We start from the raw sequence: 16,125 nt of genomic DNA, 5'->3' as shown, positions 1-16,125 counted from the left end.
GCATCAACTCTGTGTGTCAGGTTCAAGACAGTTAGGGTATGTCAAAAAACTCCAGTCTTATTTTCTCCTTCAACTTCAAAATCGCCCTACATCGCTGCAGAAGTACCGACCCAGTGTTTACAAAGTGAACGTGCAAAGAAGATCAAACACCCTTTACAAAAAAAATGTAAAACAGCGATTTAGAGCGATTTAGAAGTTGGAGGAGAAAATGAGATTGGAGTTTTTTGACATACCCTAACTGTCTTCAACTGGAATACACAGAGTTGACGCAGAGACAAGACGAGCATTTGAGGTTAAAAAGTATATAAATTGTCAATTTTTTAGAAAATAACCAATCGTTTTGCTAGATAAGACCCTTCTTCCTTGGCTGGGATTGTTTAGAGCTCTTTGAAGCTGCATTAAAACTGCATGATTTGAATCTGCATGAGTGGATTTATTTTCTGTTTCCAGCATGCTTTAATTAAGACTGAACTGGGAGAGTAAATGCTGAAAATGAGTGTTATTTTATGCTTTTTGAGTTAATGTTGAGTTTTGTTAGACATGTAAAAGTGTTTGTGTTATTGACGTTTTTGTGGTCACCGTTGTGCTGAAGAGCAGAGTTTGTGGTTCGGATGCTTGTTTGATGACTGCGCTGTTTGTTGCGCGTCAATGCAGTGACAAACTAAAAATTGGGTTAAACTAACCGCTTGCCTTATAAATATAAAATTAAATAAATATGTACTTAGTCACTTTGTTAGTTTTACTTAGTTAAAGGAAAAAATTTCAGAAAATTTGCTCACCCCCTTGTCATCCAAGATGTTCATGTCTTTCTGTCTTCAAGTCGTAAAGAAATTGTTTTTTGAGGAAAACATTCCAGGATTTTTCTCCACATAGTGAACTTCTATGGTGCTCAACAAATTGAAGGTTAAAAAAGCAGTTTATGCAGTTATTTTCTTAAATAAATGAATATTTATACACTTTTTAACCTCAAATACTTGTCTTGTCTAGCTCTGCATGAACTCTGTTTATTCCAGTTCAAGACAGTTAGATTATGTTGAAAAGCTCCCATCTCATTTTCTCCTCCAATTTTAAAATCATCCTACATCACTGTTTTACCTTTTTTTCGTAAAGTGATTTTGATCTTTTTTGCATGTTACCTTGTAAACACTGGCTCGGTACTTCTGCAGCGATGTAGGATGATTTTGAAGTTGGGGGAGAAAATGAGATGGTAGTTTTTTGACATACCCTAACTGTCTTGAACAGGAATACACAAAGTACGCATGTATATCGCAGAGCTAGACAAGACAAGCATTTGTGGTTAAAAAGTGTTTAAATATTCATTTATTTAAGAAAATAACCAATCGTTTCCCTAGATAAGACTCTTCTTCCTCACCTGGGATTGTTTAGAGCCCTTTGAAGCTGCAATTGAAAATACATTTTTAACCTTCAATCAATTGAGCAACATAGAAGTCCACTATATGGAGAAAATTCCTGAATGTTTTCCTCAATAAAACATAATTTCTTTATGACTGAAGAAAGACATGAACATCTTGGATGACAAGGGGGTAAGTTATCTGTAAATTTTTGTTCCACTTATTGTTTATTTATACAACAACAGCATTTCAAGGCCTGAATAATGTTTAAAAGTGCAAGTTTTTGTACTATGTAGAAAAATCTGTTATCCATTATCCATGTCCCTGGACCACAAAACCAAATATACCAAGTAGCATGGGTATATTTGTAGCAATAGCCAAAAATTATTGATTTTGTTTTTTTATGCTAAAAATCATTAAGATATTAAGTAAAAATCATGTTCCATGAAGATATTTTTGTAAATTTGTCCTACCATAAATAAATCAAAACTTAATTTTTGATTAGTAACATGCATGGCTAAGAACTTCATTTGGACAACTTTAAAGGCGATTTTCTCAATATTTTCTCACTATTTTCAAATAGTTGTATTTCAGCCAAATATTGTCCTGTCCTAACAAACCATACAGCTTGTTTATGTATATATGTGACCCTGGACCACAAAACCAGTCTTAAGTCGCTGGGGTATATTTGTAGCAATAGCCAAAAATACATTATATGGGTCAAAATTATTGATTTTTCTTTTATGCCAAAAATCATTAGGAAATTAAGGTAAAGATCATGTTCCATAAAGATTTTTTGAAAAATTCCTACTATAAATATATCAAAATGTAATGTTTGATTAGTAATATGCATTGTTAAGAACTTAATTTGGACAACTTTAAAGGTGATTTTCTCAGTATTTTGATTTTTTTGCACCCTCAGATTCCAGAACTTCAAATAGATGTATCTCGGCCAAATATTGTCCAAACCATATATCTTATTTATTGAGCTTTCATATGATGTATACATCTCAGTTTTGTAAAATTTAACCCTATGACTGGTTTTGTGGTCCAGGGTCACATTTATCACTGCAAAAAATGCTTTTCTTACTTAGAATTTTTGTCTTTTTTCCAGCCAAAATATCTAAAAATTCTTAAATCAAGAAGTATTTTCTAGACGAGTAAAAATTATTTTCTTGTTTTTGCTTGAAACAAGCAAAATAATCTGCCAATGGGGTAAGAAAAATAATCTTGTTTTCTGTTTTCAATACGTTTTCTTTCTTCACCATTGGCAGATTTTATTTGTTTTGTTTTTTGCTTGTTCTAGTTTTTCTGAAAACAAGAAAATATTTTTACTCGTCTAGAAAATCGACAGAAAAATCTAAGTAGGAAAAATATTTTTTGCAGTGATGGACATGTCCTGTAAGAATAAAACAAAATGACATGCGTAATTTGAAATACAGGCAAAACACATGAAAAATCAATACAGAAAATTCCTTCATATTAAAACTTTCATGAGCTTTTTTAAGTCAGTAGCATAACTACTAGTACACTGATTAAAACAAGAATGGTTCTGAAAGTGTACTAGTTAATAAGAAAATACATAAGATGTAAATGTTTATATTTTCTCTTAATAAACAAATTCAAAATAACCATATTTTTTTTGCAACTTTTGTGACATGGTTACGTAATGACATCATCATTTAGCAACTTTCCCTGAAAATTATTTGGCAACGCAGCTGGTGAAGTCATGCACATGTGAATTACATGTTCACATATTATTTCTGTACAACATGACATTGCCACCTACTTGTCTGGCATGCAATACAGCGCTTTTAGGTTTTAGTTTCACAGAGCTGTGTGACTGGGGATTGCAAAAAAGTCCCTGCCATACGTATTTCTTTTTCGCTAATCTGTTTCACTCAGATGCGTGTCACTATGTGGAAGAAAAGATCTGTCACTACTTCTATTGCACTGCTGCAGGTTTGATGTGCATGAATGAGATCTGAGGGGTTGCTGGAGGGGATCGTCTCGAGTTCAGCTGTGTAAGTCGCTTTAGATATAAACTCTTTGTAACTGTCTCATTTTTATCAGCTGCCGCTGGAGCGTGGCGATGTTCTTCACGTGTGTGTTTGAAGCTGCAGAGAGTCGGCGAGTCTCTGGTGTGGAGCTGCAGAGTCTCAGTTTCATGTGGTTTGTGGATCCAAGCCAAACTATGGGAAGCAGCTCCTCGCTCTCCGACAGGAATCCTGCAGCCGCTTCGTTCTTTTGTCTCTCGACTCTCGCGTCGCTCCTCGTGCTCTGCGTCTTGTAAACCGGGCTGCAATAATCAGGCGTGTGTGCGGACGCCCAGAGACCCACAATGCCGTGCTGTCGGAGTTCAGAGCAGAATAAATAAATCCTGAAGAGAACTATGCAGCGTTAGCCAGCAGTAATGCTGCACACACACACACACACACACACACACACACACACACACACACAGAAACACACACTCTCACACCACTGGACTACAGCCACTGCATATGGTAGTAGTAACTCTCTCTCTCTTTCTCTGCCTCTCTTTCTCTCTCTCTCTCTCTCTCTCTCTCTGGCAGAGGAGATTCAGGCAGACTAATTTCACACGTGTCACATCTCTGCTGTGTCTTTCCACTGCTCTGGCCAGACACACACACACACACACACACACACACACGGATGAGAGACGAGTGTGTCATTAATGACTTAAGAATCATTAAAGAAAAAGAAAGAAAGAAAAGAGAAATGAACTATAATTATGTTCAGAATCACATTGTGTGTGACTACACAAAAAATTGAAAAAAAAAACATTTTCACACAAACTTCTTCTAAATTTCATAAGTAATTACAAGAAATGGCAAGAAACATGGAATTTTAAAGGGGTCATCGGATGCCCATTTTCAAGTTCATATGATTCTTTAGGGTCTTAATATAAAGTCTATAATATACTTTGGTTAAAAATTCTCAATAGTAGTGTTAAAAGCACCCTTTTACCTTGTCAAAATAAGCTCTGCAAAAGATCAGCTCAATTTATTGCATGTTTCTTTAAATGCAAATGAGCTCTGCTCGCCCCGCCCCTCTCTGCTGTGGGATTATGAGCCGTAATGTTTACTTTAGCTGCATTTAAAGGCTGTTTGTAAAGATGCATAAAAAAACCCTTCTGCTGTGGGTGAAGCTGCATCAGGAATGATTCAGATGAACATAGACGCATATGTAGATCGGGATCGGCGCTTTAATTTCAAAAACGAAAGTAACTTTAATTACTTTCGTTTCTCTTCAGTTAATTACTCTCTGTGTCTTCAGTGGCTCAGATGTCAGGAGTAAATGACGACTGCGTTATTACAGATTATTACATCCAACAACAGAACACATAAATCACTCAATCCGAGACATTCTTGTCTTCCTCTGCACCTGAGTCACACAATGGCGATCGGAGTCGGACTGTTTCAACTCGGTGAGGGCGGGGCTAAGGTAAGGTGCTCATGTCAATCAGCTATTGTGGGAGGGGCCTCTGTCAGTGTGTCGTCACACCCACAAGAAGCTGAGAATGACCTGATTTTAAAAAGGGGATATTACTTTTAAAGATTTAAAAAATTCCACTGGGTGTATTTTCATCATTGTAGGGTGGTTGTGTTCACAAACTGCCAACACACATTAATGTTCAAACAACATGGAAAAGTGAGTTTTGCATCCGATTACCCCTTTAAGAATCAATAAAGAAAAAGAAAGAAAGAAAAGAGAAAGCAACTATAATTATGTTCAGAATCACATTGTGTGTGTGACTACCAGTTTTGGGCTAGTTACTCAAAGAACGTAATATATTACACATTACTAGTTACTCCTTTAAAAAGTTGTGACACTGTCACACAATAAACATGTTTTACCGCTTTATGTATAATAGAGTTTTAAGTGTTTTACATGTTTTTTAGTCCATTTTATTCCTCTTAACATTTTAAGTATGTATGTTTTTAAAGGAACACTCCACTTTTTTTTTGGAAATAGGCTCATTCTCCAACTCCCGAGTTAATAAGTTGAGTTTTACCGTTTTGAAATCCATTCAGCCGTTCTCCTGTTCTGGCGATATCACTTTTAGCATAGCTTAGCTTAGATCATTGAATCCTATGAGACCGATAGCATCACGTTCAAAAATGACCAACGAGTTTCAACTTCCTTGACTATTACGCCGGAATGGGAGTGTAGTTCCTAATCTTATCGTCCTAGAATATCGCATCTTTACATTTTCCGCCGGTCTTAGTACACAATATAACTACAGAAGAGTCAAGTTTTAAATAGGACAAATATGGAAACTCATTGGTCATTTTTGAACGCAATGCTATTGGTCTCATAGGATTCAATGATCTATGCTAAGCTATGCTAAAAGTGATATCGCCAGAACAGGAGAACGGCTGAATGGATTTCAAAACGGTAAAAATCGGGGAGAGTTGGAGAAAAAAAAAAAGGAAAAAAAAAAGTTCCAAAAAAAGTGGAGTGTTCCTTTGAGAAATGCATGGTTGGCCTGTCATGTGACCAATCAAGTCACATGACAGGAAGCAGGAACTATATAAAGTGAGCAGCATGCCAAATAAAGGTTGACACACACCTGGATTGAGGAGTTTACCTTCTGTGGACTTACCTTCCCTGGTGAAAAAAACAACTAAAACAGCTATTTTCGTAAAACCAAGATGAAAATTAATGATCAGAAAACATTTTCGTAAACTGAAATAAAGTAAAAACTAAAAGGAAAGGAAACTAACAACTTAAACTAACTGTACAACAAAAACTAACTGAAATAAAATAATAATTATCAAAAATAAATAATCACAGCTGTAGGACTGAGATGATGATCATTTAAACCATTTACAGTTATTATACACACATCCCATGTGGTAAAAAAAAGTTTATTTTTAAATATGTTTCGAAATAAAAAAAAATTATATTTGCGTTTTAGCCATTTTCTACCAATATATTCTTAAACATTTTTTGTATATTATTGATAATATATTTTTGAATATTATTTTTATTAAAAGCATTTAAAAATATATTTTGCTCTACATATATTTCAATTCAAGAAAATAAATTTACATATGTTACATTTGAAGAAAACTTTATTTGCTGTCTGTGCCACCTGTAAACATATATTGGAATAAAAGTAAATAATGAGCAAAGCCTAAATGTAGACAGCTGTTAGACTGTGTATTATTTATTCTGGTATATAAAGGGTAATAAATATTGTTAACATATAAAATATATAAATTTATTTTCAAAAATATATTTCATTGAGCTTCACTGCTTACAACATATATTTGGCATATGTTTAAAATATATTTTGGCCAGAATTGTTAATTTTTTTTTTTGCCATATGGGTCGTATGACTCCACAGTGAAGGATGGTGAATGATGTATTAGAGCAGCTCCTGATCGGATAACCCACAGAGACGTCAAGGTTTTCATTTGGATCTCGTTGTTTGTCTTTTTTAAGCGTGTTGTATTTGCTGTTCTTGCAGTCGGTATTATATTTCCGCAGCACTGATGCAGCGCGTGTCTGTCGCGTTCTGATCTTCAGGGCCGTTGTGCCGGTTAAACGTTATTTCTGGAGCTCAGTTGCTTTCACCACAGAGCAGCCTCTATATTTGCTCATACGGCTGTGAGCTTTACACCTGTTAAAAAAGACAATTCAACAGTTGTGTGAAACCCGACTCACTCCCAATGAAGCTGCAAGATGCTTTTCAGCATGGAGTTCTTAAATAGAAGGTGTTTGGTGATCCTTTGAAGGCTGTGATGCAGGACGACCCGTATTTTGAGACGACGCTACTTTTTTTTTGTTGAGGGTGTCAAATTTACAGAAACACAAGACCAGCGATAATGAGATGTGTTTGTGTGAATATGCTACTGCTCAAAAGTTTCACATAATTAATGTTTTTGAAAAAAGTCTTCGTCACTGAAAAAAAAAAGGTTATTAGGTTGGCTAGGCTTTTTATTCTTCTTCTTAGATTACATTTCTGAACGCTACTCCTCCTAGAGCTTTCAAACTAGAAGCACCAAACTCAGCCCAACTCTTCAAACTGATAGTTCTCATCAAATTGAAGATTAAAAATCATCAAAATCCCATAGACTTACATTGACAGAATGTTCAAATGAGCCAACACTATTCAAACTCCAACTGTCAAAATTCAAACTCCAACTGTCAAAATTCAAATTTAAACTCCCGGAATCCCTTGAGACTCAATCAACCTTCCTCTCTATCAACTATTTCTAATCCATTCAAACTTCCAGTCTATCGAATATTTATCATCTATGTAACTATCTAGCCTAGCCTAGCAACTATAATCATGCTAGTGACTCGATAATCATGCTAGCAACATGTTTATCATACTAGCAACATGCTAGTAACTTGTCAGTCATGCTAGTAGCTTGATAATCATGCTATAAACATGCTAGCAATTTGCTAATCATTTTAGAAACATACTAACAATTGGCTAATCATGCTTGAAACATTCTAGAAACTTCTTAATCATGGTAGAAACATGCTAGCAACTTGCCAGTCATGCTAGAAACATGTTAGAAACATGCTAGAAACTTGCTAGTCAGCCTAGAAACATGCTAGTAACTTGCTAATCATGCTAGAAACATGCTAACAACTGGCTAATCATGCTAGAAACATGTTAGAAATTCCCTAATCATGCTAGAAACATGCTAGCAAATTGTTAGTCAGGCTAGAAACATGTTAGAAACATGTTAGCAACTTGTCAATCATGCTAGAAACATGTTAAAAACATGCTTGCAACTTGCTAGTCAGCCTAGAAACATGCTAGTAGCTTGCTAATCATGCTAGAAACATGCTAACAACTGGCTAATCATGCTGGAAACGTGTTAGAAATTCCCTAATCATGCTAGAAACAAGCTAGCAAATTGTTAGTCAGGCTAGAAACATGTTAGAAACATGTTAGCAACTTGTCAATCATGCTAGAAACATGTTAAAAACATGCTAGCAACTTGCCAGTCATGCTAGAAACATGTTAGAAACATGCTATCAACTTGCTAGTCAGCCTAGAAACATGCTAGTAGTTTGCTAATCATGCTAGAAACATGCTAACAACTGGCTAATCATGCTGGAAACGTGTTAGAAATTTCCTAATCATGCTAGAAACATGCTAGCAAATTGTTAGTCAGGCTAGAAACATGTTTCTAGCATGATTGACAAGTTGCCAACATGTTTCTAACATGTTAAAAACATGCTTGCAGCTTACTAGTCAGCCTAGAAACATGCTAGTAACTTGCTAATCATGTTAGAAACATGCTAACAACAGGCTAATCATGCTAGAAACATGTTAGAAATGTCCTAATCATGCTAGAAACATGCTAGCAAATTGTTAGTCAGGCTAGAAACATGTTAGAAACATGTTAGCAACTTGTCAATCATGCTAGAAACATGTTAAAAACATGCTAGCAACTTGCCAGTCAGCCTAGAAACATGCTAGTAACTTGCTAATCATGCTAGAAACATGTTAGAAATGTCCTAATCATGCTAGAAACATGCTAGCAAATTGTTAGTCAGGCTAGAAACATGTTAGAAACATGCTAGCAATTTGCTAGTCAGCCTAGTAACTTGCTAATCATGCTAGAAACATGTTAGAAATGTCCTAATCATGCTAGAAACATGCTAGCAAATTGTCAATCATGCTAGAAACATGTTAGAAACATGCTAGAAACATGCTAGTAACTTGCTAATCATGCTAGAAACATACTAGCAACTTGCTAATCATGTTGGAAACATGCTAGCAACTTACTAATCATTACAGAAACATGTTAGAAACGTGCTAGCAACTTGCTAACAACTTGCTAATCATGTTTAAACATGCTAATCATCTATATATATATATATATAGACAATTTTTTTATTTAGTTGCACCTTGTTATCCTACAATACCATTTTTTTTCTCAGAATTGCATAATATAAACTCGCAATTGCGAGTCATAAAGTCAGAATTCGAGATATAAACTCACAGTTCTGAGAAATGAAGTCAGAATTGTGTGAAATAAACTTGCAATTTGTCCTTTTTCTCCTCAGAACTGACTTTTATAACTTGCAATTGCGAGTTTATATCTCACGATACTCAGAAAAAGTCAGAATTGCGACATACAGAGTCGCAGTTGTGAGAAGTCAGAATTTCTAGTTTATATCTCGCAATTCTGGCTTAATTTCTTGCGGTTGTGAGTTTATATCCCGCAATTTCAGATTTTATATCTGGCAATTCTAACGTTATAACTTGCAATTGTATGTTTGTATCTTACAGTTCTGAGAGAAAAAAAGTCAGATTTGCGAGATAAACAGTCGCAATTTCCGTTTTTATTTTTTATTTACTGCTGATATTTATTTGATCAAACATGCAGTATAAATTGTGAAATATTATTGCAGTTTAAAACAGCTTTTAGTTTTCTATGTGAATATGGGTTTTCTGTGATCAAAGCTGAATTTACAGCGTCACATGATCCTTCAGAAATCATTCTAATATGCCCTCCAAAGGCAAAGTGCAGTAACTACGCCAACACTGAAAGTGAGAAAAATGCCTTTAAAAATTTTACACTCTCGTTTCTCTGAAATGGGACAAAACTGGACCAGGAGACTTTGCCACAAGACAAAACAGTTGTCACAAAGTCCATTTTAAGCCTTAACTAAATTTTGACTAAATATGTAGTTACTGTGCTTTGCCTTTGGAGGGCAGTAATATACTGAGAGCATATTATAATGTAATCTAAAAGCATTTCTGATTATCATCAGCAAAACTGTCTATAAACACGTGAGAGTTGGTAGAAGCGGGTGCTCTCATTAGTTGTGTTGTCTGTTGGTGTTAGTGCTGATCTGAGATCTTCTCAGCAGGACACATGCGTGTGGATGTGAAGCTCAGCATGAATGAATGAGTTTCTCTGAGCAGATCTGAGTTTCTCTGTTCTGATCGTGTCACTCTCAAACACGTGTTCCTTTCATCACGGTTACGTCTGATTTATTCAGGGAAACACACAGGACTGGAGCTTACACTGGATTCATTCATACACTAAAAACTCTCATAATGACACTCAGTTATTACTGTAAATGAATCAGTAGACTCGATTTATAGATGAATTATGTTGAGCTGCAGACAGGTGAAACTGTTTCAGTGATAATAGAATAGTAGACTCTCTCTCTCTCTCTCTCTCTCTCTCTCTCTCTCTCTCACTCACTCACACACACACTGCATAGCTCAGACCAGGCCCGGATTGGCTAATCGGGAGGACCGGGAGAATTCCCGGTGGGCCGGTCCGTTTTTTTGGCCGCGAGGGCCGGTGTCCCTAGCTGCCTGCACTCACAGCAGTCGCCAGGGGCGGACTGTCCATCGGGAGAATTTTTGGCCCGCTACCCTCCAATTTTTATTATTATTATTTAATATTGTTGTTGTTGTTTTTGTTGCCGGCCTAATGTACTAAAGTGGTTATTTCAGAATTAGCCATTCAATAATAAAACTCTAATAAATCATAAATCGGTTAGTCTTGACTGGCACGCGTTTCGTCTCGCGCGCGCTCCGCGCATCCGCGCGTCCGCCGTCCGCCAAAACGACGCGAGACTGAAGTAGAAGTGCCCAGGTGGAGCAGAGAGACAAATCTGTCCTGTTTAGGACCTAAAGCGCAGGTCTGTTACATCTGTAAACAGACTATTGTAGTTTTGTCTTTGTTTACTTAAGTATTGAACTGCTAACAAATGTTAATCTATAAAAAATATCGTTTTAAAACAGGTTTAGGGAGCTACCCTTATAAAAATTAACTCTGGTTTTACAAAACATGTTTACTATAGTTATACAATAATTATACAATATACAATGGTTTTGCTACACTATACTTTCACCATGGTATAAAATTATGATTATACTAATGGGAATCAATCCTAAAAAAAACCCCCAAAAAACATGGTTACTATGTTTACCATAGGCTCAATAATATCATGGTTAATTTTCCTTAGGGCCAAACATGACCCATGATAATGCAAAACATGTTTAGTTTTAAGATTTTTTAATAAAGATATATTCAAGATGTAGCTAATTTTTGTTGTTTTAATTTTAATATTACGACAATAACACATGGTCCTAATGTAGTGGCCCTCTTTTTTCTGTTGCCCTTTTTTCTATCAAATGTTTTAGTACTAATCATAAATTATATATAATTTTGAAAGCTTAGAAGCTCAAGAACCATCCTGGTGGCTGTCTCCTCCCCCTTAGCAGCAATGTCAAGTGTCATTTTACAAAATCACAACTTTTTACAATCTTGACAAAAACATGTCTTTAAAAAGGTCTCAGTATTTCTGCAATAATCTGCTGATTGTCTTCTTTAAAAAAGACCAACCTTAGATCTGTACTGTATAGGTGGTTGTAAAGGTCGAGATGTGTTTATGAAAAAAGTGACAGATACAAGAAAATTTGTTAAAAAAGTAAACACACATGAGAGACAGAGAGATTAAAAGAGATTAAAAGGCAAATTGGAAGTTCAAGAGATAGCATTTAATTATTTTACCCAGTTGATTTCAACTTTTCTTTATGTGATGATGAAAAATATTGTTGTCCAGGGTTTCAAATTTTGGTGTGGGATGGCCTGGATAAGTGTGAGATTTCCCGGCCTGAAATTTTGTCTCAGTCCGCCCCTGGTTAACGTCAAGCTAGTTAGGAGCAGTGCAAAACAACGATGTCTGCAAATCACCGTTCATGTTTATGTATCAAACCTTTTCTTGTACTGTTGCTCTTCAGCAGCAGCAGCAGCCTCTAGTCCAGTTTGCTGCTAAGAGTGAAAAGCCAGGCCCCGTAACATTAACAAGCACCAGTCATGAGCCCAACACACTAGAATGGGCAGGTAGGACAGTGCAATACTTGTTCTATTCTTTATTTGTGTTTAAGGACTGAACAATTTTGCACAGAATATATATTCAGATATTGCAGAAAAGGACATTGTGATGTTTAAAAGAATAGTGTTAGACATTTACCCTTTAATGTTCTCATTTATGAAAAATATTTGAACTTATAAAGCAGCTGTTTACTTGAAAAAGACATGATAGTGTCATTAGAAAGTTTAATACATTTTATTTTAATCTTTATTTTATACATATAGCTTAATATACATTTGTATTTATTTGATATTTTTTCATTTCAAGGTTTGGATATTTATGAGCACTAATTCTAACAGAAAATAGATACTGATACTGTTAAACATTATATTGTGTTAACTGTTCAAATAAATCTTCACTGTGAAGCAACACTTAGGCTACTGTATTTGCACTGAATTGGAAATGACGTCATTTTAATATAGTCAGTCGTGAACTAAAGTGGGCCGGTCTAAGGCTTGAAACTCCAGGGCTGAAAAGGAGTCCCACTCCGGCCCTGGCTCAGACTCAGCTGTTCGGATTAATTAGTTCCTCATTTTAACGAGCTTCAAAAGGACTCGTTAGTTGTGTTAATGATTAAGTTGAGAGCAACTCTCTAATTGTTTAAAGCAAATGAAAACAGGCTAAATTTGCTCCTTTAGGAAAACTCAGCGAACGCTGCCGCTTGTAAATTTGATCTTGTGGGATTCATGATCTCATTCTCAGAGCTGATTAACATTTCAATTAATAATAATAAACACTTTTGATGTTTTTTATTCACAGAAACACAACGTCCTTGTGCGGTTTATCTCAGTAAACACACACTGGATTGATAAATACTGTGTTTTATATATTTTTTATACTTATTATAATACTTATTAACATAGCATTATAGTTTTTATTAATATTTTTTAAGTTTGTTTTTATTTGAATTCTAGTTAAAGTTTTAATATGTTTTTGTCATTTTTCTAAAAAAAAAAAAATCTTTAAAAATGGAGCACAATATACTGTATAATTTGAAGGAATTTTTCCGTATTTATTTTTTACTGGCATTTTACCAGTATTTTGAAATTCACACTTCATTGCATGTGTTTTAGAGAAGAAACAGAACAGATATTTTCATAAAATTAATGGATAATGATATGTGTGTAATAAGCTGCCAGTACTTTTTCTGTTATTTTACAGAAATTTGTGTCTATATATTTATATAAATAATAAAAATATTTTTTATTTTTATTATAAACAGTAACAATAGAAATTATCCATGTAAATTTTATTTCAGTTTTAGTAAATCAGGTGAAATTAAATTATAATGAGAAATAAAAAAAAATAAAAATAAAATAATTAATTATTTTTTGATGAAATACATTTTTGTTTTTAAGTAATAATTTTTTTATGGTTTTAATTTTTTTGTAATTTTTAAAAATCATGTTCTTTCATTGTGCATTCCAATTAATCTCAATCAAATTGCAGTTGGGTTATTTTGATATAAAGTAAAAATAACTAAAAGTACAACTAATGCAATACAATTTTTGAAAAACAGAGTTATCTGTTTTTTGCAAATAAACTCTTCATATATATAAATATATGTATATACACTGCAGCTCAAAAGTTTGGGATCAGTAAGTTTTTAAATGTTTTTTTTTTAAGAATTCTTATATGCTATTGTAAAAAATGATTATAGTTTAAAATAATGATGTTCTATATTAATGTATTTTAAAATATAATTTATTCCTGTGATGCAAAGCTGAATTTTTATCTTCAGTTTTTTAAAATATATTCACATAGTAAACAGTTATTTTAAATTGAAAATATTACAGTTTTTTCTGTATTTTTGATCAAATAAATGCAGCTTCGATGAGCGTAAGAAACGTAAAAACTATTAAAAATCTGACTGATCACAAACTTTTGAGCGGCAGTGGTGTGTTAAATTGTAACAAACGGCCCTAAAAAGAGGCTTTAAGCCAAATATAATTAACATTTCTTTGATTTTATTGCATGTAACCCAGATGTTTGACAGTATTCATGAGACTGATCCACTTTTCTCCATCAGCCCATTTTTCCAGCCGTTTCTCGTGTGACTCGAGAGTCTGAAGGTTTCATTGCTCTGTGGTTTGGTTCTGGTCTGGTTTGAGTGGTTCTGCTCCATGATTCACTGGTGTGTGTCACTCTGAATATTCATGTTCATGTTCATGTGAATCAAATGATCTTCAAAGCGTCCTCGGATGAGTTTAACGGCCGGTGGATCCGATGGGAAGCGGCACACATTCATCTGGGTCACGCCTCGTCTTTATTACTCCACCAAACACGAGAGAATATGAACATGACGCATTTAATAATTGAGAAAAACTAATCAGAGAAGGCTTTGAAGACTGGTTTCTGGCTTGTTGATCTTGGTTTGTTTTAGCGTCCAGGATGTGATGGGTTAGACTCGTTCTTGAGCTGAATGCGGTTTCTGTGGATTGTTCACACAGTTAAAACCGTCTCTAAACAATCTCTCGTTCTGTTTCTCATTTCAGAATATCACAAACATCCCAAACCGCTTTAGTTTTCTTCGGCGTGTTTTTCAGGCAGTTTTTTTGCTGTCTAATGTAGCCATAAATGTTCATATTGGTGACTTTGTGTTTTGTGGTTTCACCCAAAGATCATCCACAAATATCTGCTTCTGTGCTCAAAAATCTCCCGCAGAACCTTCATAATGTCGTTTCACATTAAACTGTGATTTCATGAGTGTTTATGCTGGTTATTTTCATCTGCGGCTCTTCGTGTTTAGTTACACATTTCACCATCACTCTTTTGCATGATTTCTAATCTAAAACACTAAATACAACTAGATAAAAAAGTTTGAGTCCCTCAGTTGTCCTCAGTGTGAAAAGATGGATCTCAAAATCATACAGTCATTGTTGGAAAGGGTTCTAATGCACAAAAATGCTGGAAAACCCAAAGAATAGAGAAGAACAGCAGGCAGTTTAACTGTTCAGGACAAACAAGGGACTCATGAACAACTATCACTAAACAAAAAAACACAACTGTGGATCATTCAGGTAACAACACAGTATTTTAACAGCTTTTATGTGAAATATCTAAAACATTATTTAAAAATAACTAATATTATCCCAATTATGCTAAAATGTGGCAACACATTTGTTGTTTGTTGTTGCCTGTAAATGGACGTTACTCTGCTGAAAGACTCTCATGTGAATGTAAAAGCTTTGCTGGGTTTGTAATGAATCTCTTCCAGTATGAGCGCAGCGCTCAGGAATGCAGCGATGGCAAAGAATCAATGAATCATTCGTCCCGTCTACAGGAACGGCTCTTTAGACCAGCACCGGTCCTCAAACCAAACCAAACTAACTCACGTCCTGGTCTTTGTGCTCAAACGCAGAGCTAATAATAGACTGTCTTGTAATCTCTCTCTCTCTCTCTCTCTCTCTCTCTCTCTCTCTCTCAGGTCCACCATCGTGAACCAATCCGGGTTAGTAGGGAATGTTCTCTGGAATGACAATTAAACGAAACAAAGACGGACCGGCGCAGTGAACCGGGACAAATTAGAGGGTGAGCAGCTGCCAAGAGCCGTAACTGTGCAGAGATTGATTTTATTCACTGTAAAAATACATGCAAGAGCATCAGCGCTGATCTAGAGCCTATCATTCCTGAGCCGTGGTTATAGTTCATCATCATTGGATACTGAGCAGAAAGTGCAAACAGTGATGTTCTTCCTCAGTATTTCTGTCTTGTTTTCCAGTACAAACATCTAAACATTCTTGAATCAAGATACATGACATGAGATAGTCTTGTTTTATCAGAAAGTTAAGCATGACACACACTGCTGGTTGAAAGTTTGAGATCAGTAAGATTTTTAATGTATTTTAAACAAGTTTCTAATGCAGAAAAAAAA

The sequence above is a fragment of the Garra rufa genome, chromosome 16, assembly GCF_049309525.1.
Source record: "Garra rufa chromosome 16, GarRuf1.0, whole genome shotgun sequence".
Taxonomy (NCBI): Eukaryota; Metazoa; Chordata; class Actinopteri; order Cypriniformes; family Cyprinidae; genus Garra; species Garra rufa.
The sequence above is the reverse complement of the archived record's forward strand: the minus strand, read 5'-3'. Positions refer to the sequence as shown.